The 20,724-nt window shown below is 41.2% G+C and overlaps 1 long non-coding RNA gene across 1 annotated transcript; it reads left to right on the forward strand.

The window, feature by feature from the left end:
* The first annotated feature begins 6,109 nt into the window (after positions 1–6,109).
* On the forward strand, positions 6,110–19,139 carry LOC148112169 (uncharacterized). The gene is made up of 2 exons (XR_015729806.1): positions 6,110–6,411; positions 16,954–19,139. It is a non-coding gene; the product is annotated as an uncharacterized LOC148112169 (long non-coding RNA).
* Positions 19,140–20,724: the final 1,585 nt, after the last annotated feature.

Raw genomic sequence — 20,724 nt, forward strand, 5'->3', positions numbered from 1 at the left:
ATAAGCAGAAAACTCGGCATCTTAGACCAGGGGTCAGGAACCCGTGGCTCTGGAGCCGCATCTGGCTCTTTCATCCCTCTGCTGTGACTCCTTGTCGCCGATCGGCTCCACAGTTGATAGGGCTTTTGGTTAGGACAGGTAGAGGAAAAAAGGACGCCATGCTAGGAGGAGATTCTACGGTGGGAGAACCGGACTTCTGGTCAGCAGAGGAAAAAGGATGCCACGCTAGGAGGAGACTCTATGGTTGGGGGAACCAGACTTCTGGTCGGCTCCAGAATTGAATGGGGGGCTTCCGATTAGGACCTTTATGGCTCTTTGAGAAACACCAAAGGCGCATGGAATGTTGTTAAAAAGGTGGTCCCTATTTTTCTACTTGCATTTTTTTTTACGTGCTTTTGAACTGCTAGGTTGGCAGAAGCTGGGACAAGTATCGGGAGCTCACCCCGTTACGTGGCACTAGGGATTCGAACCACTGAACTGCCAACCTTTCGATCGACAAGCTCAGCATCTTAGACACTGAGCCACCACGTCCCTTTTGGACCTGATTTTAGCCTGGATCTATTTGCCCCCCCCCCCCCCATAGGACTGTGGCAGAAATCAAGGTGTCATTTGTCTTGCCTATCAATTTGGAATAGCATTATATGCTTAGCCAAATCATGCTATATCTCAAAACATTAGTAATCCTTTTGTTTGGAGCATGCAAAGCTGTATAATCTCATTAATCCCTTTATTAATTCTATTGCTAATTCATTCTCAGCTTTGGATTTTCCAAAGTGGGGAATACAAACATTTCTTTTAACCCAACGGAAATGCAATCCATGTAACTGCTGAAACCAAGCATTTCCTAACCCCGAAGTCTGAAATGCACGTGGAAAGGGTTTAATAGATTGAGAAGATTGAACATCAGAGATTGTCACAGCTGAAGGATCAGAAACAAACACTTGTAGAGGTGCAAGAGGTTTACAGCATGGTGCACCAGTTAATAGTCCTTTATGCAGTGAATTGTGGTTCAGCAAACCATGCCTTAAAATGTTATATAACCACAATTTATGACTCTACAGTTTATACTTTGGTGATGAATGGTATTTGTGGGGGTGGTTAGAAAATGAAATTCCTTGTGTTGCTGGTCCTGACTTTTAGTCTGCTTAGAAAAAAAAAGAAACATTAGAGGAACATTAGGGAAACAAAAGTACTTGCTTGCTTGTGTTAAACTTATATTTACTGACAAAGAAATAAAGGGAGACTAGTATAGATCTATTTCAAGCTATTTAGCTCTCGTCCGCTAGCCATACCCTTCTGGGAAGTAGCCCCAGGTTAGAATCCCAGAAGGTTATGGCTAGCGGACGAGAGCTAAATAGCTTGAAATAGATCTATACTAGTCTCACTTTATTTGTTTGTCTTTATTTGTTATACTTAACACAAAAATAGTTTGTCATAAAAGCGACTGCCTGCGAAGGCTCCTGGATTGGGGCTGAAAGGCGAAAGCAGAAACAGCATGCTCTGTCCCATAATTGGGTGGACCAGGTCGCCCTGATAGACCGGTTCCACCGGAAAAAACACTTAATCTCTCCCCTGGTATAGCTGACAAAGCGAGGAGAGTCCGTGGTTTAGAGGTTAATACATCTACCTAATATGCAAGTAGCCCGGGTTCGAATCCGGGAAGGGTATGGCTAGCTGATGAGAGCTAAATAGCTTGAAATAGTCTCACTTTATTTCGTTGTTGGTAAAACATAAATTTAACACAAAAATAGTTTGTCGTGAAAGCGACTGCCTGCGAAGGCTCCTGGATTGGGGCTGAAAGGCGAAAGCGGAAGCAGGATGCTCCGTCCCATATTTGGGTAGACCAGGTTGCCCTGATAAAAAACGCTTGCTAATTTTCTACAGTAGTATGACATTGGCTTCTACTTAAACCAGTGGTGAAATTCAATTTTTTTTTACTACCAGTTCTGTGGGCATGGCTTGTTGGGCGTGGTGTGGCTTGGTCGGCATGACTTGGTGGGCATGGCAGGGGAAGGATACTGCAAAATCTCCATTTCCACCTCACTCCAGGGGAAGGATACTGCAAAACCTCCATTTCCACCCCACTCTGGGACCAGCAAGAGGTGGTATTTGCCAGTTCTCCAAACTACTCAAAATTTCCGCTACCGGTTCTCCAGAACCTGTCAGAACCTGCTGGATTTCACCCCTGACTTAAACCATCATGTGTGTGCCTTCAAGATTCCTGGAAATTGCCTGTACTAATCCTACCAGTTTCCTTGATAAGATTTTCAGAAGTGGTTTGCCATTTTCTGTTTTCCAGGGGTGAGGGAGAGTGACTGGCCTAAGGTCATCCAGCTGGCTTTGTGCTTAAGGTGGTTCTAGAACTCCTTATAGTCTCCTGGTCTGATGCCTTAACCATTATATTAGACTGGCTTTTCAAATAGTTATAAAGGCAAAGGTAAAGGTTCCCATCGCACATATGTGCTAGTCGTGCCCGACTCTAGAGGGTGGTGCTCATCTCCGTTTCAAAACCGAAGAGCCAGCGCTGTCCGAAGACATCTCCGTGGTCATGTGGCCGACATGACTCAATGCCAAAGGTGCACGGAACACTGTTACCTTCCCACCAAAGGTGGTCCCTATTTTTCTACTTGCATTTTTTACGTGATTTCGAACTGCTAGGTTGGCAGAAGCTGGGACAAGTCACGGGAGCTCACCCCGTTATGCGGCACTAGGGATTCGAACCGCCAAACTGCCGACCTTTCGATAAACAAGCTCAGCGTCTTAGCCACTGAGCCACCGCATCCCTCTTCAAATAGCTATCAACAAAAGGAGGCACCACAGTAAATCTAGGCTTTCGCACTGGAAAATAACATCACTCAAGCCAACATAGCTTTGACAGCAAAATGAGAGACAACTCACATTCCCAGGAATCATAACGCTCAATATAAAAGGCGAAAGAGGGTTTATTTGGCCCAGAGACAGGGTGAATTTTTGAAGCGCGTAGTATTGAAAACTTTATAGGAACTTTATAGGAGCTTTATAGGAATTGTAGGATCCAGGATGTCTTTATTTGCTGTGAAAAAAGGAAGAATTTTAGATCCATGGGAAGTATGTGGTTGCCACACAGTAAGCAAAACTATACAGTGAAAATGACTACAGAATAAGAATTAAACAGATACAACAAAACTCTCACGTAATTGCTTTGTTATATTTCAGTCGATTATGTTTAGTGTTCTAATTGTCTTATTTACCAGTATAATTGTTATAGCCCATTATCACAGAATGATATTTTGCTGCTTTCATTTTTTTTTCACAGAGAGAACGCAAATAATACATTATCAGACATTATTATTTTTTTATTAGCACATATAGTGGTGGTCCCACGGTCTTACGCGTTAATTTTAATACACTGCTATAGTGGTTTTCAGATTTATCATGATTTATTTGGTAGTTTGTAGATTTTATGCCTGTAATGGTTTTAGAGTGCTATATTATTAAATTCATTGTTTAGTCTTTTTTCTCCTCATAGCCTGTATCCACAGATTGTTATGTTTGGAAGAATTGATAATCCTATGGTTTTAAATGCTATCTTAGGCTGGCCTTGGATCAAAATATAATAAATGTCTGCGAATGTAGTTCTCGTCGATTGCACAATGAATGGTGAGACAGATGCACAAGGGTTAAAAGGACTTTTTTTCCCCCGATTTACATTCGTTCATCATTTTCAATTTTATTCAGTTTGTCATTTGGTTCCAGCTCCCACTTTCCATATCAGCTTGCTAAAAGCATCTCCCCACAGAGCCACCAAAAAATGCAGATATTTTCATCTAATACTGTATATATACAGTGTTGGTATGTAGCCAACTGCCCAATTTTTGCAAGTCGTTAAAAAAATATATATATCCGAACGTAGAGAAATGTGAAACCGAAACATTTCTACTAGGCCAGGGGATATTTATCAGGAGATAAATCTGGAATCCAAATAATGTGGGATGTTATTGAAACAAACACTGATTTCTTAAAAAAAAAAAAAACAACAATCCATACCGGGGTAGAACGAAAAAATAAATAAAAATCTGCCACCAAATTTTATTCCCGCCATCTTGTTCCAACAGGCTTTTGAGGCAGATGGTCGATTTGGGTCACATCTGTCATTTCACTGTATTATGAGATTGTATTTTACTGTTTAAATAGCCTCGAGTCACCAAAAAAAAAAGAAAAGAAAAAAAAGAGTAGAGTAGAGAAAGAAAGAGAGCAGTTTCAATCCATCAGTCAATCCGTCAATTTATGAATCGTTTGGACCACCGAATGTAACAAATAAGATAAAACCTGAATAAATATGGCCCAATACCAGGTGTCAGCAACCTGTGGCTCCAGAGCTGCATGCGGCTCTTTGGGCTCTCTGCTTTTGGCTCCCTGTTGGGTGATCCCACCACTGGCTGGCCCTGTCCCTCGCCCTCCCCTCCCATCACTCCTCGCCTGGCCTGAGAAGGTAAGAGTGATGGCAGGGGATGGAGAAGTGGCCGGGGCAGAGACAGAAAGATACAGAGAGGGGGAGAGAGAGGGAGAGAGAGAGAGACATAGAAAGATACAGAGAGAGAAAGAGGAAGAAAGAGGGAGTGGGAGAGAGAGATGTTAAAAGGGTTTTGTGGTTCCTGGTGTTTTTTAACAACCGGTTCTCTGCCCTGATGACCGGCTGGGTAGGCGTGGCTAGGGGGAGTCATGTGACTGGTAGAAGTGAGTGACGTCGAGTTGGCCAAGCAGGGCGATGATGGAATATAAGCTCCGAACATTAAAGAAGACAGCCCTGAGAACCAAGGACGTTTCAGCAGGTGTTTGCCAGAGCCAAAAGACTTTCTCAAAACAATACGATGAAACTCAATTAGACAATGTGACCTGGTCTAATAGGGGGAGGGAGAATCTATACTTTGACTATGTGGGTTTGCGTGGGAAATAGCCAGATCTGGTTTTGCCTTTATCTGTGCCGAAATGATGTACTCAATAAAGTTTTGCAATAAGAGATTGGATCGTCTCAGCCATGCTTGCTGTGGTTGGGTTTGTCAGTTGGAACGATGACACTTTCTGTATTATATAACATTGTTTGGAAATAAGCTGTTAAACCCACTTGCACAGCCTTAACAACTATGGAGCCCTTCCCATCACCACAGAAGGAAGGATTTGTCTCCGGATGGATGTCCTCATACAGGTTGCCACCTGCCGATTCCCCTGGAAAGTTCCTATGATCTCATCTGAAAGGCATGTAGAAGTTTGCAAGAGGCTGCCTCGGACAGTATATGAAGTAATCATTTCTTTATTAAATCTTTTAGCTGGCACCTGTCAGCAACAGCTTGTAAGTGTTTTGGAAGGAGTATATTTTATAAATCCAGATTTAGACAGGGTAACAGAATGTGTGTTTAGATTTTAATTCCCTCTGTGCTTCTTTATTTATTTTTCTGTTTATTACATTCGATCTGCATCCGGCTCTTTCTCCAAGGAGCTTAAAGCGGTCTCATTTATTCTCTTTTCCAAACATTTCTCGTTTTGTTTTGCTTTTAATTGATGTCCAATAGTCATTTTAAGAGGGTCTAATCCAGAGGTGAAACGCTCCCGTTTCGGACAGGATCACCCGATCCGGTAGTGAGCATGGCGGGTGGTTCGGCGAACCGGTAGGGATCCTGGCACAAGGCTCCGCCCACCCAGCCGGTTGTCATTACTGCCTGGTTTTAACCAGGAAGTAATGTGGTTTTTTTACATGCCAGAGGCTACATGCCAGAACCGGTAGTTAAAAATGCTTTAAAAAGTTTATTTTTTTTAAAAAAAAAAGTTCTGACATCGCTCAGCTGATCGTCGGAACTTTTTTTTTTTTTTTACTTTTTAGGCATTTTTTTACTATTGGCTCGGGTGAATAGGTAGTTAAAAAAATGCTTTAAAAAAGTTTTAAAAAAAGGCTCCGACGATCACAGCTGTGCTGCACAACCATTGGAGCCTTTTTTTTTTCTTTTTTAAAGCATTTTTTTACTATCTATTCACCCGAGCCGGTAGTAAAAAGACACTTTTAAAAGGTAAAAAAAAGGCTCCGAGGATCACAGCTGTGGCGCACGGTCATCGGAACCTTTTTTTTTACGGGGGTGGGGTGGGGTGTGCATTATTGCACCCGGCAAGCTTCCCTGCATTCTCATCTACAAGAACAATTTTTAGAAAGATGCTTGCAGAATCATTTTTGGAGGCTGTGACCATAGATACAAAGAACACTAAAAAAATAAAATAAAAGTTTTTCTCTCTGCTATTTTTTACTGGCTTTCCTGTATGTTCTCAGAGGCTGTTCTGGAAAAGGAAAGAAAGCTGGATTGATACCAGAGAATCAATGTTTAGTATCATTCATTCATCAAGACTGATGTCATCCCTTCAAGATAGATCAGACTATGATGTATGGTAAGAAGTGATAATTTGTAGCTCGGGGTTGAAAGCTTGGGGTCCTTGGTGCTCTCTGAGCTTGGTTGTTTTCTTGCAGACGTTTCATGACCCAACTAGGGAACATTATCAGTGCTAGAAGGGGGAAGGAGGAGGAGAATTGTGGGGTCCTTGGTGCTGTCTGAGCTTGGTTGTTTTCTTGCAGACATTTCAATGTGATTGTACCAGTGGAGGAAAAAAATCCCACATTCAGCAGGAGGGGAAAAAAAAAAATCTCTTAACAGTTCAGCAGTACTATTTAATTATCCCCAAACTGTTCCAATAAGAGCCTCATTAAGCGATTATCCTGAAAACCTTTCTCTTGTTGCTGCTCATGGTGTTTCAGAAGAAATATCCTCATGAGATTTTCCTGCTTAGGCATTAATGAAATGCCAAGTATCTAAACTAGATGGTGGTTAAGAACTCCAGACAAATCCTTCAGGCGGTAGCTCCACCATCGCCAAAACCTCTTTTTGTAAAACTTGTAGTTGATAAAATGTGGCCGAAGGAGAATTGATGAAGCAGTGAGAGCATTAGATTATTAGCTACTTTCTAGATAGATATAATACAGAGCTCTGAACAGAGGTGGGTTTCAGCAGGTTCTGACCAGTTCTGGAGAACCGGTAGCGGAAATTTTGAGTAGTTCGGAGAACCGATAGTAAAAATTCTGACTGGCCCTGCCCCCATCTATTCTCTGCCTCCTGAGTCCCAGCTGATCGGGAGGAAATGGGGATTTTGCAGTAACCTTCCCTTGGATTGGGGAGGGAATGGAGTTTTTACAGTATCCTTCCCCTGCCACGCCCACCAAGCCATGCCACGCCCACCAAGCCACACCCCCAGAACCGGTAGTAAAAAAAATTGAAACAAACCACTGGTCCCAAATCCTATGTTTATTGATATGGGTTGGTCAAAAGCAATGCTTGAGGGTGTGCTGGGGGAAGAGACATCATCCAAATCACACGAAGTGTTAGTGCCGCTTTATAATGCCTTGGAAAGACCACACTTGGAATATTGCATCCAGTTTCGGTTGTCACAATGTTAGGATATGGTTTGAGCCTAACTAGTTGTCCAGGTAATATGAGTGTACTGTAACTTTAATATGAAAATGTATTACGTTACTTTAAAGGTATTCATTGTAATGCTGAGTCATTACTGGTTGTGAGAGTATTTAAGCAAGGTATTGTAACGTAGTCAGTTTGATGATGAAGCTGCTATGATAAACTACCATTGAGAGGAGTTATCTGTAATCATCATTTGATGGAATCTGCTACCATCGTGGTTTGTGAACCAGAGTGAGTTTGTTATTCTAAGCAATTAATGTTTGTTTGGTAAGAAGATGTCTGTAACTACTGGACTGATTTAACTGGCAAAGACTTGGAATTCGTTTAAAGACTATGAGATAGTTTTTCTACTATAAAGTAAGCTTTTGATAAACCAGTTTGCATATCTCTTATTCATTGCTCTCAGCAACGTTTCCTTGTGCATCTACTCTGCTGGTTGGTAACACAACACAAATATCCTTAACACACAATATAAAAAAAAAAATACGTTGAGCCTCTAGAAAGGGTGCAGGGAAGAGCAACAAAGATGACAATGGGCCTGGAGGCTAAAACATATGAAGAAGAGTTGCAAGAATTGGGTATGTCCAGTTTAATGAACAGAAGGACTAGGAGTGACATGGTAGCAGTCTTTCAATATTTGAGGATTGCAATATCTAAGAGCTAGAGCTAATAAAACCTGCTCCCCTCTGATCTTCAGCCAATTTAACAATTACGGACTGAGGATGGCCTCATATTTTTACACTTTAACCATCCCTAAGTATAAAAGAGTCTTCTCCTTTGCTCGTTTCAACGTCTTGCCCTCAGCATTGCTGGACGGACGATTTAAGAGACTCCAGATAAGTGAACAGTTATGCCCCTGTGATAGAGTTGAGGTTGAAACTGTGGAGCATATTCTTTTATACTGCCCTATGTATAACGCAGGCAGGACTAAATTACTGTCTCTCTTAGAAACAAATCTCTTTGGATCCAAATGTCAACTTGCAAAGCTTTCAAGTTGCCATGAGCAGGAGGGAGGGAGAACTGAAGTGAATTCCATACATTCTTTCTGACCGCAATCAGAAGGAGGGTGTTCGGTTTCACAGCCAGCCGAAGTGGTTAATTGGAGAATGTGATTTAGGACATGGCCAGAGAGGAGGGGAGAGACAGGGTCATAGGGGAACATAAATCTACGTAGGATCAGTCCTAACTGCATCCGAGTATTGCCGGAATGGTGCTCCTAATAAATGAATATATTTCCTTTGAAGTTTGGATCATGGCTCATGAATTAATTAGGGCATCTTTAGGAAACTTGACACCAATGTTAGTAATTTGACCTTATATTGTTTAGGGGATGGCTCCTCACACATTACTTTTCAGGTTTCTAAATTTTTTTTAAAAGCTGTAACTATTAGAGGAGAACGCTGTAATTCCTCTTAGCCAAGGCTTCTAGTAGCCAGCTGTTTTTGATGTTACTTTCCCCACATTCTTTTGCAATTATATTTGTATTTTGGTCTGTGACCGCAAATAAAAGTTATTATTAATATTTGAGGAGCTGTCGTAAACAAGAGAGAGTCACCCTATTCTCCAAAGCACCAGAAGGCAAGAAAAGAAGCAATGGATGGAAATTAATCAAGGAAAGATCCTACCTAGAACTGAAGAGAAATTTCAGTGAATCAGTGGAACAACTTGCCGCCAGAAATCGTGGATGCTCCAACTCTGGAGGCTTTTAAAGAAGACATTGGATTTGTCTGAAATGGTATAGGGGTCTCCCACTTGAGCAGGGGGGGGTTGGACAAAAAGACCTCCAGGTCCCTCCCAACTCTGTTATTCGGTTAAAATCTCCAATAATTTATATTAGGAAGAGAGTAAATTTGATATGTACACATGCACGCAGTTAAAACATTTGCAACAAGATTCCTAGTACAAAATTTCAACGTGGTTGACCGTACAATATGATTGAAAGGGAAATGACACATCCATCAATCTTTACTTCCAGCTTCAGCATGTAAAAGGGCCTTGCCTCTCCTTTGCACAGTAACAAAATAGAAAGAAACTTCAAAGGAATTAGAATGTGTTCCGTATGGATTCCTGCACACACAAAGATATTAATCATAAGTGAAATAATAAGCCATGCATTGCAACTATCCTCCGGTTAACGCCCCCTTCCTTCAGTTGTTTTTTTTTTTAAAGAAAATAATTTCCAAAGGTAGTCAAAAGTTGAGATAAATCACCAGAAGTAACTCAGGATGGTGTTGTAAATCATTTCTTATGGCAAACAGTTCCCGCTGATTGAGTTGGCAGATTATGAAGATTTATTTGTTGATTTCATTTGTATGCCACCTCTTCCTAAAGATCCTTACTCCCTAATTGCTACATCGCCCTGATTACTGCACCATCTTTATTTAATTTCTTTTTCTTTTTTAAAAAATATTTTTACAAATTTAATTACAATAGTAAAAACTTATGCAAACTAAAGCTAGAGAAAGAAAAGACAATGAAAAAAAGAGTAAAAAATGCAGGGGGGGAAGATAAAAGAAAATAAAAATATAATAAAGAAAAGCAATACGTAAAGATGTGCCTTCCGACATTCATCACAAGTATAAACATGTTTAACAATTCTTCACCCCCTATAAAGTTAAAAAGATTCATTCTACATCATATCCCTTATCTATAACTAAATCCATAAAACATCAATTTTTCAATACTGGTGTCAGCAAAAAGCCCATTATTGGGAAAACCTTACCAAAAAAAATAATAATAATAATCTTATTTTAACCTTGACCAAATAAACCAGCTTTGTATTCCTTCCTCCTACTTCTAATTATTTGAATCTTTATTTATTTATTTATTTTTATTTTAAAAACAAAACTTATTAAACATATAAAATATACAGATGACAATACATAAAAAGAAAAAGTGACTTTGGTCACACGTCTATTATCTTATTTACGATGCATATTTGTTAATTGTTATTATCGTACAGAATTTTACATTTACTCTCATTTCTACAAGTTATCCAATCATACCACCTATTCCACACTATATAACATTTTGAGTCTACCTTATCCTTCATTTCAAATTTTAACCTTGATCAAATAAATCAGCTTTGTATTCCTTCCTCCTACTTCTAATTATTTGAATCTTTAATTCAACCAAATATCCCTACTAGATTTGATTCCTCATCAATTCTTTTTCCCATTGCACAAGTTTCTTCAAGGCTTTAATGAGACTCTTTTGTAAATCCAATAAGAAAATATTTTCCAGGTCATTCTCTTGGTTTTTCATTTGTATGTCCCCTTTAATTTTTTAAAACTTCAGCCTGTTTCTTTTATATATTCAGTAAAGTGTCCTTTTCCAAACCATTCACTTGGACTGTCATTTACAGTTCTACTTTCAGGGCTTTCTCTGTCTTGTCAGCTAAATTTTGTTCCACATCTGTCATTCTCTCATTAACATCTTTTAGACATAGTCTATTCATAGAAACAGACATCATTACTGACTGCTATGGTTTATGTCATTTTATAAGAAAAGAGAAGAGGACAACCATCCGCAAGAGGGATAGACTCAGTTACAGTGATGATGAATGCACCATTGGAGGACTTGAAGGACATTATCTTCGGGGGGGGGGACTATCTACAGAGTGGATTTGACAGCAAATTGTTGGCACACAATCAATCTACTTATCCATCCGTTTTTATTTGAGCAAATCATACAATTCTCACAAAAATCCAGAACCCTGGAAAGGCAGAAGGAATGAAAAAGAAAAGATGACCAGCAACAAGGTGGAAGGACTACAGTGGCAAAGGGAGCAATGTTGGAAGACATGAAATCCAGGTTAGGAACAGAGGATCATAGATAAAAGTTGTCTATGTGGTCAGTAAGACTTGACAATTGATGGAAACTGATCAAGGAGAGAAGCAATCTAGGACTAAGGAGGAATTTCTTGACAGTTAGAGGAATGAATCTGTGGAACGCCTTGCTTCCAGAAGTTGTGGCTGCTCCATCACTGGAAGTTTTCAAGAAGAGAGTGGACAGCCATTTATGTGGTATGGTATAGTGCCGTGATGGCAAACCTATGGCACCAGTGGTAGGATTCAAATTTTTTTACTACTGATTCTGTGGGTGTGGCTTGGTAGGTATGGCATGGTTTGGTGGGCATGGCAGGGAAAGGATACTGTAAAATCTCCATTCCCTCCCCACTCCAGGGGAAGGATACTGCAAAATCCCCATTTCCTCCCAATCAGCTGGGACTCAGGAGGCAGAAAATCGATGGGTGATATGGCCAGCCAGAGGTAGTATTTATCGGTTCTCCAAACTACTCAAAATTTCTGCTACTCAAAATTTCCGGTTCTCCAGAACTGGTCAGAACCTGCTGAAACCCACCTCTGTATGGCACACATGCCCGAAATGGTACGCAGAGCCATGTCATCTGGCACACGTGGCATCACCCATTCCTCTTCCAGGTATCTGGCGTGCATGCGATGATCAGCTGGCCCTTGTGCATGCGGCAGTGCTGGAAACCGGAAGAGCTGGTCTTTCATTTTCCCACATGAGCATGCACGCTGGCCAGCTGATCGGCACATGTGCATGCACAGCAGTAACCCGAAGACTTGCTGGCCAGAAGTACCTTATCCAGAAGTACTTTATCCAGTGGCCGCTTGCCCCCTGGGCAGCACCTCTTCCTGGTTGCAGCCCTGACGAGTGTGTGTGCATAATGTGCATGAGCAAAATGCTCCCTGGTGCTGAAAAGGTTCACCATCTCTGGTATAGGAGATTGGACTAGAAGACCTCCCAGGTCCCTTCCAACCAGTGGTAGGTTCCTCCCGGTTCGGCCCGGTTCGGCCGATCCGGTAGCAGTGACGATATGACATCAGCAAACCGGTTCTCTTAGTTCGGGAGCTGGGCTCTCCCATCCCCCCTGCATTATTCTTACTTTTTATTTGGCCCCACCCCCAATCTATTGCTGCCTCCTGAGTCCCAGCTGATTGGCTAGAAGGAAACAAACTGTTTAAACTCTTGCCATGGGGCTTCAAAGGGCCACCCTACAGCTGATCAGTGTTAAAAGGCAGTGTGGTGGTAGATCAGTGCCTCCAAAAACAAATGAGTAGACCGGTGCCTCTGCAAGCAGTTAAAAGCCTGGTAGACCAGTACCTCTGCTAAATCCTAAAAAATTGTCACATGACCATCAAGCCACACCCACAAAATAAGCCACGCCCACAGAACCGGTAGTAAAAAAAATTAGAACCCACCCCTGCTTCCAACTCTGTTATTCTATTATTTTGACAATGACTTGATGGCACATAATTAGTCAATTACACATCAGCACCAAAGATGATCAGTACAGCTCATGAAACGAGGGGTGGGATTAAATGAAACAGACCGTTCTTCCTTCTAGCATCAGTCTTTCTATACAGTGCTGTTTCTGTTCTTTTGATCTTTCAAATTGCAAGCATTTTCTGTTGCTTTAATTACAGGCGTTTGGGAAAAAAAGGGAGGGGGGGGTGTTGGTGGTGGCAGGATGCTCTTCGCTTCATCCAGAAAATAAGTATTGGCAGCACTAACTAATTTGTCTCTTGTTCATTTCTGGAAGTAATAATCATAGAGGGTTTTGGGGTTGTTGTTTTTTTTTCTTTAATAAAAGAAAGGGAAAGGGAGACAAAGAGAAGGAACAAGGACGAACAATCACAGGTGGCTGATTATATTTGATTCTGTACAGCTAAACTGGAGGCAAGGGGATTCAGATCAGGGATGGGTTCTACTTACCTTTACTACCGGTTCGCCACGGGATCGCGCACGCACATGCGCTTCGCTCTCGAATATGCCTTGCTTCTGCGCATGCGCAGATCACTTCTGATGACGTCAGGGTCAGTGGGCGGAGCCTCCCGCCGGTTTTACTACTGGTTCTATAGGATCGGTCCGAACTGGGGGCAACCCACCACTGATTCAGATGCCTTAGTAAGAACTTATAATGTAAGTAATGCCTTATAAAGCCTTAGTAAGACTGACCAAGGAGAAATTCAACCTGGAAATAAGGAGAAATTTTTCTGACAGTGAGAACAATCCACCCATGGAACAGAAGTTGCCTTCAGAAGTTGTGTGTTGTGGTCCGCCAGAATCCTGCAGAGCTGGCAGCGGAGTTGGACAGTGAGGAGGATGGGGAGGAACATGGACCAGTCCTGGAGTCTGGGGAAGACTCGGACGAGGGCTCTGCATCGGAGGCAGAGATGGGGCCAGGGCCATCTGGGAGTTATATGTAGACTCCAGAGCCTCCAGAGTCGGACAGAGGCCTAGCAGATAGGTAAAAACTGCCTCCCAGATTCCTTTGGGGTTAAACAGGATCGCCTTAATTTTGGCCCATATTTTGCCCCAGGCTTGCTTTCCTTATGCGCTATAAATCTGCAGGTCATCTGAATCTGGGTGGAAAAAGATTAATTTCAGATTAGCTCTCTCCTTGGGTCTCTAAGCACGAAGAGGGGACCAGCAGCAGCAGCTGCTCAATGAGAGTCTTCCAGCCGTAGCAACTCAGCGGCTTCCGGCTGTTTGACACTTTTGGGAGTAACAAGAGTTAGCCGAGGTCTTCACTTCTTCCCACCTAATGTGCAGCGGGTCAAACTTTAACAGGACCACCAGGATACGCGACGAATGAGTTCAGAGAACAAAAATTGTAGGAAAGAAAAACCCTAACAAATTATTTAGGCCATGAAGTTCAACTTAATGCTTGTGGCAGGAAGCCAATTTAAAACAGCCTAATAGCCCGTTTGTAGGAAAGGAAAGGAGACGAGAGGGGAAGGGAGGGGAGGGGAGAGGAGAGGAGGAAGGAGAGAGGGGGGGAGGGAGGGAGGGAGAGAAAGAAAAAAGAGAAAGAAAGAAAGAAAAGAAAGGAAGGAAGGAAGGAAGGAAGGAAGAAAGAAAGAAAGAGAAAGAAAGAAAGAAAGAAAGAAAGAAAGAAAGAAAGAAAGAAAGAAAGAAAGAAAGAAAGAAAGAAAGAAAGAAAGGAGAGAGAGATTTTCCAGTTCTTTGCTTTGCTTATTTTTCTTTCTGCAGCTCTGAGACTCTTTCCTGGGTTTTCCCCGGCAAACTGATCAAAAACAGCTTGAGTTGATTTCTGTGTATCTCCTTTCCCACTCCCCGTCCTTCCCCCCCCCCACCCTCCGTTCAGCACTGGAGCAAACTGGTCAAGAAGATTGAATGTTTATGGAGGACGATGTCATCCGAGCAGTGCGTGCCAATTCTCTGGGAGTTCAGAAGGAAGGAAGCCAGCCAGACAAGGTCTCCAGCCTGTGCTTTAACCTCTGCTCACCTTTCCATTTTTTTCCCCCCAGCGTTTATCTAGCCCTATCTCAACTGGGTTCGAGGGGAAAGTGATCCCCTTTTGCTCCGGCTTCTGGGAGAAGGAGATTTCCTTCACATGGAAAAGTGTTTAATGCCAATTGAATGGTCTGTCTAGCCAAAGCTAATTCCCCCTCGCTTCCCTCCCTCTCTCAGGTCTTCCACCAATTAGTTGCTTTGCAATAATCCTCTTATTTGAAAAAAAGGCTTCCCTCATTCCCGTTGCTAGGGTTTTTGAAAAGCAGCCACTTCTCCTATCAAAAAAAAAATAAAAATGCTTTCTTTTCAGAGCTGCTCTTGTAGAAAGATCAAGGGTGAAGCTCAAAAAAAAAAAAGAGAGAAAGAAAACAATGTCTTGCACGGGTCAGAATTGTATTTAAAAAAAAAAAGCAAGACGGAATATAGGTTTTGCTGTGAGTTTGAGAGCAGCAAGAGACGGAAGAGAACTTGAAGCTGAGTTGGCACACCAGCCAAAAACGAAGAAGACGTCGGTGAACATTTGTGAACACAGCGCAAAGGGTTGAAGTTACATTTTCCGTGATTTGTAAACCGCAGCGCCTGAGTTCAAAATGAGCAAGCCATCCTAACAGTGTTTGGTTTTGTAGGAAGTTAGCACCCACCCCTCTCCTAGAAGAATGAAATATTTTAGGAAATATTAAAAAGGCAGAATATTATATTTCCCTGGATGAGAAATGGAGAAACATGTTTTAAAGACAAAGCAGCTTCCTGCCTCCCCCCACCTTTGTCAACGGGCGAGAGGCAGAAACTCGTTCCCCCCACCTTTGTCAATGGGCCATTAAGGCCTCAGCCAAGCTCACTCATTTCCCCCCACCTTTGTCAATGGACCATCATCTGCAACACAATAGGACCCATTCAGCAACAGAAAGTCCCCACATGGCACCTGTGAAGATTACATCAGCCAGCAAGGCTAGCTAAGACCCCCCACCCCCTGGGAGTCTCACAACCAATCAGGATACATTTCTTATACAGAAACAAGAAACTCTGAGGTGGGGCACAACAGAGGGAATAAAACCAAGCATCTCGCCCTCTTTTTTCTACTCAGGAACTCAAGCCATGTGATTCTGCTCAGGAACTCAAGCCATGTGATTCTGCTCAGGAACTCAAGCCACGTGATTCCTGTCCACCATTAAACCATCTTGCCAAGCAGTCTCCATGTTTCCAGTGTCTTTTTCCCCACTTGGAACTGAACCCAAGATGGACATTTCTTCCAACAGTTTTTTTTTTTTAAATCCAAAATCTAAATATACAGGAGCCCCACTTTCCGAACCCTCAGGAAAAATGGCTGAACCTTAAAATTACTTAATGAGATTTGATCTCATGCTTGTTCCCCAGCAGGGCCAAGACTTCCGGAAATGTCTGTGTTTTGCAATCAGCCCTGCATTTTCCAGCAAAACACCCTCCCCCCAACTCAAAACTACTGCATAAACAAAAGGAGAAGTTGCAGAATTCTCCAAAGAATGGGTCAAGGAAATATTATAAAGTAATGCCATTTAACCTTACTGGCTCAATGCTTACATTTAGAATAGAATAGAATAACAGAGTTGGAAGGAGCCTTGGAGGTCTTCTAGTCCAACCCCCTGCCCAGGCAGGAAACCCTACACCACTTCAGACAAATAGCTATCCAACACCTTCTTAAAAACTTCCAGTGTTGGAGCATTCACAACTCTGCAGGCAAATTGTTCCACTTATTAATTGCTCTAACTGTCAGAAAATTTCTCCTTAGTTCTACATTGCTTCTCTCCTTGATTAGTTTCCACCCGTTGCTTCTTGTTCTACCCTCAGGTGGTTTGGAGAAGAGCTTGACTCCCTCTTCTTTGTGGCAGCCCCTGAGATATTAGAAGACTGCTATCATGTCTCCCCTAGTCCTTCTCTTCATTAAACTAGACATACCCAGTTCTTGCAACTGTTCTTCATATGTTTTAGCCTCCAGTCCCCTAATCATCTTTGTTGCTCTTCTCTGCAGTCTTTCTAGAGTCTCAACATCTTTTTTACATTGTGGCGACCAAAACTGAATGCAATATTTCAAGTGTGGCCTTTCCAAGGCATTATAAAGTGGTGTTAACACTTCATGTGATCTTGATTCTATCCCTCTGTTTATGCAGCCCATAATCAATTTATTGATTTTTTTTAAAAGGCCAAGATCTTGTTTGGAAGTACACCTTAAAACGAAGCAAGAATATTTTGCATGGAAGTTGTAGCTGAACCGTCTTCTCCAGCCTTCCTTTACCGCCCCTCCCTCCCCTCCTCAATCAACGTGAAAGTGTTCTTTTCCTGTCCTTAATGATCAAAGGGATGCTTTGAGGCCTTTGATGTTCAACGTGTGTCCCCATCCTTCTCCCTCCTTCCCTTCACTAAAATGAATCATGAAAACCAATCCAAAGCCTTGGGCATTTCTCATCCTGCCCACTCTCCTGAACTGGGGAAGAATAAAAGTCTTGTTTGCAATGAGATCATAAGGTTCAAACAATGAAACTTCATTTCTCCAGCTGCATATATACACCTATATACCTATATACCTACCTACATCTATCTATCTATCTATCTATCTATCTATCTATCTATCTATCTATCTATCTATCTATCTATCCTGCCCACTGAAGCTACGCATTCCTTCCTCTAATAGCTGAAGTAACAATATGTAGAGATGATAAAAAGTCTGGTTCACAGGAAGTGCCATGCAGGTGCCAGATACCCATTTCTAAAACAAGAATCGTCTTGGAAAAGTTCATGGTTTGTTCTTATGGTGCAACGATCTACTGTAGACCCGTTTGGACCTGCTGCAAAGCCTCAGTCATCAATGTGACAGCTGGAAAAGTGATGAATGGGCACCGTTTTCCTCTTGCTCTAGCTGGGCAGGCTTTCTCATCCTACCATCCATCAACATGACAGTTCAAGAAATTCCATACAGATTTATCTACAGGGCTTTATGAGGCAACAAAACATCCATCCTATCAGCTGAAAAGGGAAAGGGAGATAACCAGAAAGATAACAGATAACATGGCTCTGTTTACTTTTCCTAGAAATCAGTTGGCCAAGAAGAACTTGGCTGAGCCAGCTCTCCAAATGGGCCATGCCAACTGTCCCCAAAAGAGCAATTAGAATACTTTATTTGGCCAAGTGTGATTAGACACACCAGGAATTTGTCTCCGGTGCGTTAAGCTCTCAGCGTACATGCAAAACAACAGAGTAATAATAATCATAATAATGATACCAGTAAAAGAATGTAATAGAAAATATGAGATAAAAGGTCATAGGTAAAAGATCTATTAATCAGAATAGAACTGGATATAGAACCCACTGCTTAGGCAGGAAACCCTACATCACTTCAGGCAAATGGTTATCCAACCTCTTCTTAAAAACTTCCAGTGTTGGAGCATTTACAACTTCTGAAGGCAAGTTGTTCCACTGATTAATTTTTCCCACTGTCAGGAAATTTCTCCTTAGTTCTAAGTTGCTTCTCTCCTTGATCAGTTTCCACCCATTGCTTCTTGTCCTGCCCTCAGGTGCTTTGGAGAATAGCTTGACTCCCTCTTCTTTGGGGCAGCCCCTGAGATATTGGAAGACTGCTATCCTGTCTCCCCTAGTCCTTCTTTTCATCAAACTAGACATACCCAGTTCCAGCAACCGTTCTTTATGTGTTTTAGCCTCCAGTCCTCTGTTAGCTCTTCCCTCCGCATGGCTAAAAATCATTCCTCCAAAACGTTTAAGGCCTGTTTAACATGCTCTGTTGCAGAAGAGAAACAAATTAAAGCATAGTCTAAACAGAATAGCTCATGTAGAGGTGGGGGGTGGAGCGATGCCCATATAATACTCAAATTAGCCTGCTCTGGAACACAGAGCCTGCATTGTTCGTGGCTGAGCAACCCGGTGGAAACACGAAATGTGTGCTGCCTGCCTTCCATGCTGCTGTTTATTTAATCCTGCCATGGAAGCCATTTAATTACACTCTGTTGTAAAACCTAGAGTGGGTTTTGACAAGAACAATGGTTATCTTAGCCATCGGAGCCCTTTGCTGGGTGGCGGAGAGGAAAATTCTGGTTTTTTTAAAAAAATGTTTTTTTATTTTTTTAAAAACATAAACATAAAATACATCTTTTAAGAACGAAGACTTGGTCCAGTAATGAATAGGTACATTCGCTTAAAATTCTTTGACAACTTTTTCCGGCATTTCTTCCATTATATCTTTTAGCATAAAGATATAAAAACACAAATTTTAGTGAATAGTATTGTTGATTGTATTTTAATGTTGTGAATGTTTTATATAATTTTATCTTTTTAAATTTAATAAAGTTTGTTTTTTAAAATCAAAAAAACAAAACAAACATTTTTAACAAATATTCTAACATCTTAATCTAAATATTTGCCTCATTATTTTATCACCACAAATCTTAATTTCCAAATGAACACAACTCTATTTTTATTTCCATTTATAAATCAAATTTCTATCTATCCTCCTTCATCCCTAGACCCGTTTCATCAAATCTTTAAATCTTAAACTCGTATGCCTAAATTTCTTAAACTTATCATCTATTACACTTTTCATTTTACACAGAATCATTTCATATGCATCTCACTTTATTTTAATTATCTTCCAACTTATTCTTCTTTACCCCCTATCTATGATTTTTACAAATTTCCAGAATTTTCATACTTGAACTAATTTCCAGCATATTCTCCTCATGGAGAGGAGAATTCTGGTGGGGACCAACCAGACAAGTCAAACCTATTTCACCAACCATGTCTCATCCCCTCCCTGTTGAATTCTACCTGACCAGACATATGAGTAGATCAGTGCCTGCAAAAACAAATGAGTAGACCAGTGCCTCCAAAAACAAATGAGTAGACCAGTGCCTCCAAAAACAAATGGTAGACTGGAATGCTCCAAGAACAAAATAAGCCACGCCCACAGACCCGGTAGTAAAAAAATTTAGAACCCACCCCTGTTGCCCACTGCTGGCTCCTGCTCTTTGTTAGATTACCCATGGCTGCAACTGTGTTCTCTGCCACTTAAAGACATCATCAAGGATTTTAATGAGAAAATGAGGATGAAAAGAATGACTCAGAAACAGAGAAAAAGTGGAGGGGTGGTGTCTAATTTAAGATTTTAATTATGCAGGCCTGTTATTGAGATAAGAAGTACCTGGGAGGGTTTATTTACAGAACAATTGGGACATTCTTATTAAAAAGACTTACATGGACTCACAAAGAAAACTTTGAAGAAAATAGAAATAGATAAAAGGTACAGTTGATGGGTAGTTTTCAACCATTGCAAAAAAAAAACCCCACAAGTGGATACTTTTCACCTTATCAACCTCTTTACTTGATTTCCCTTTAATTTGTCTTTTCTTTTTAAAGCCAAGCAAAAGTCCAGTTTCGAAAAAATATTACAAAGTACCGGTAGGAAACAAGAAGGAACATAAAAGTTTTCACTTAGCCTTAGATGTTCCTGCCTGCCTGATCTTGTCAGATATGAGACTCTCTTCCATGAAATATGTACTCTGCTAAGTTATTCAATTTTTTCCCCCTCCTATGGTAGCTCACAGCTTATCAAAAGTGTTTCATTTCCAAAGCACCAAGGTCATTCTTCTTAAAATAGGAATGTTCCAGAGTGCTTTATTTTTCAGAATTAGGAGACCAAACCAGCCTCATTCATTTCATGAAATGGCCATAAATTATGTTTTATTAGAACAAAATTATTTCCTAGAGAGGAAATCCTTGGCTAAGAGTGGGTGACAGGGACTCCTTGTTTGAAATTCTAACTTCAAGTCCTTCATCCAGAATAGAATAGAATGGAATGGAATGGAATGGAATAGAAGGAGGAGAAGGGAAGGAGAATAGAATAGAATAGAATAGAATAGAATAGAATAGAATAGAATAGAATAGAATAGAATGGAATGGAATGGAA

Source organism: Pantherophis guttatus, chromosome 13 (assembly GCF_059756535.1).
Source record: "Pantherophis guttatus breed Tessera chromosome 13, ASM5975653v1, whole genome shotgun sequence".
NCBI classification, from domain to species: Eukaryota; Metazoa; Chordata; class Lepidosauria; order Squamata; family Colubridae; genus Pantherophis; species Pantherophis guttatus.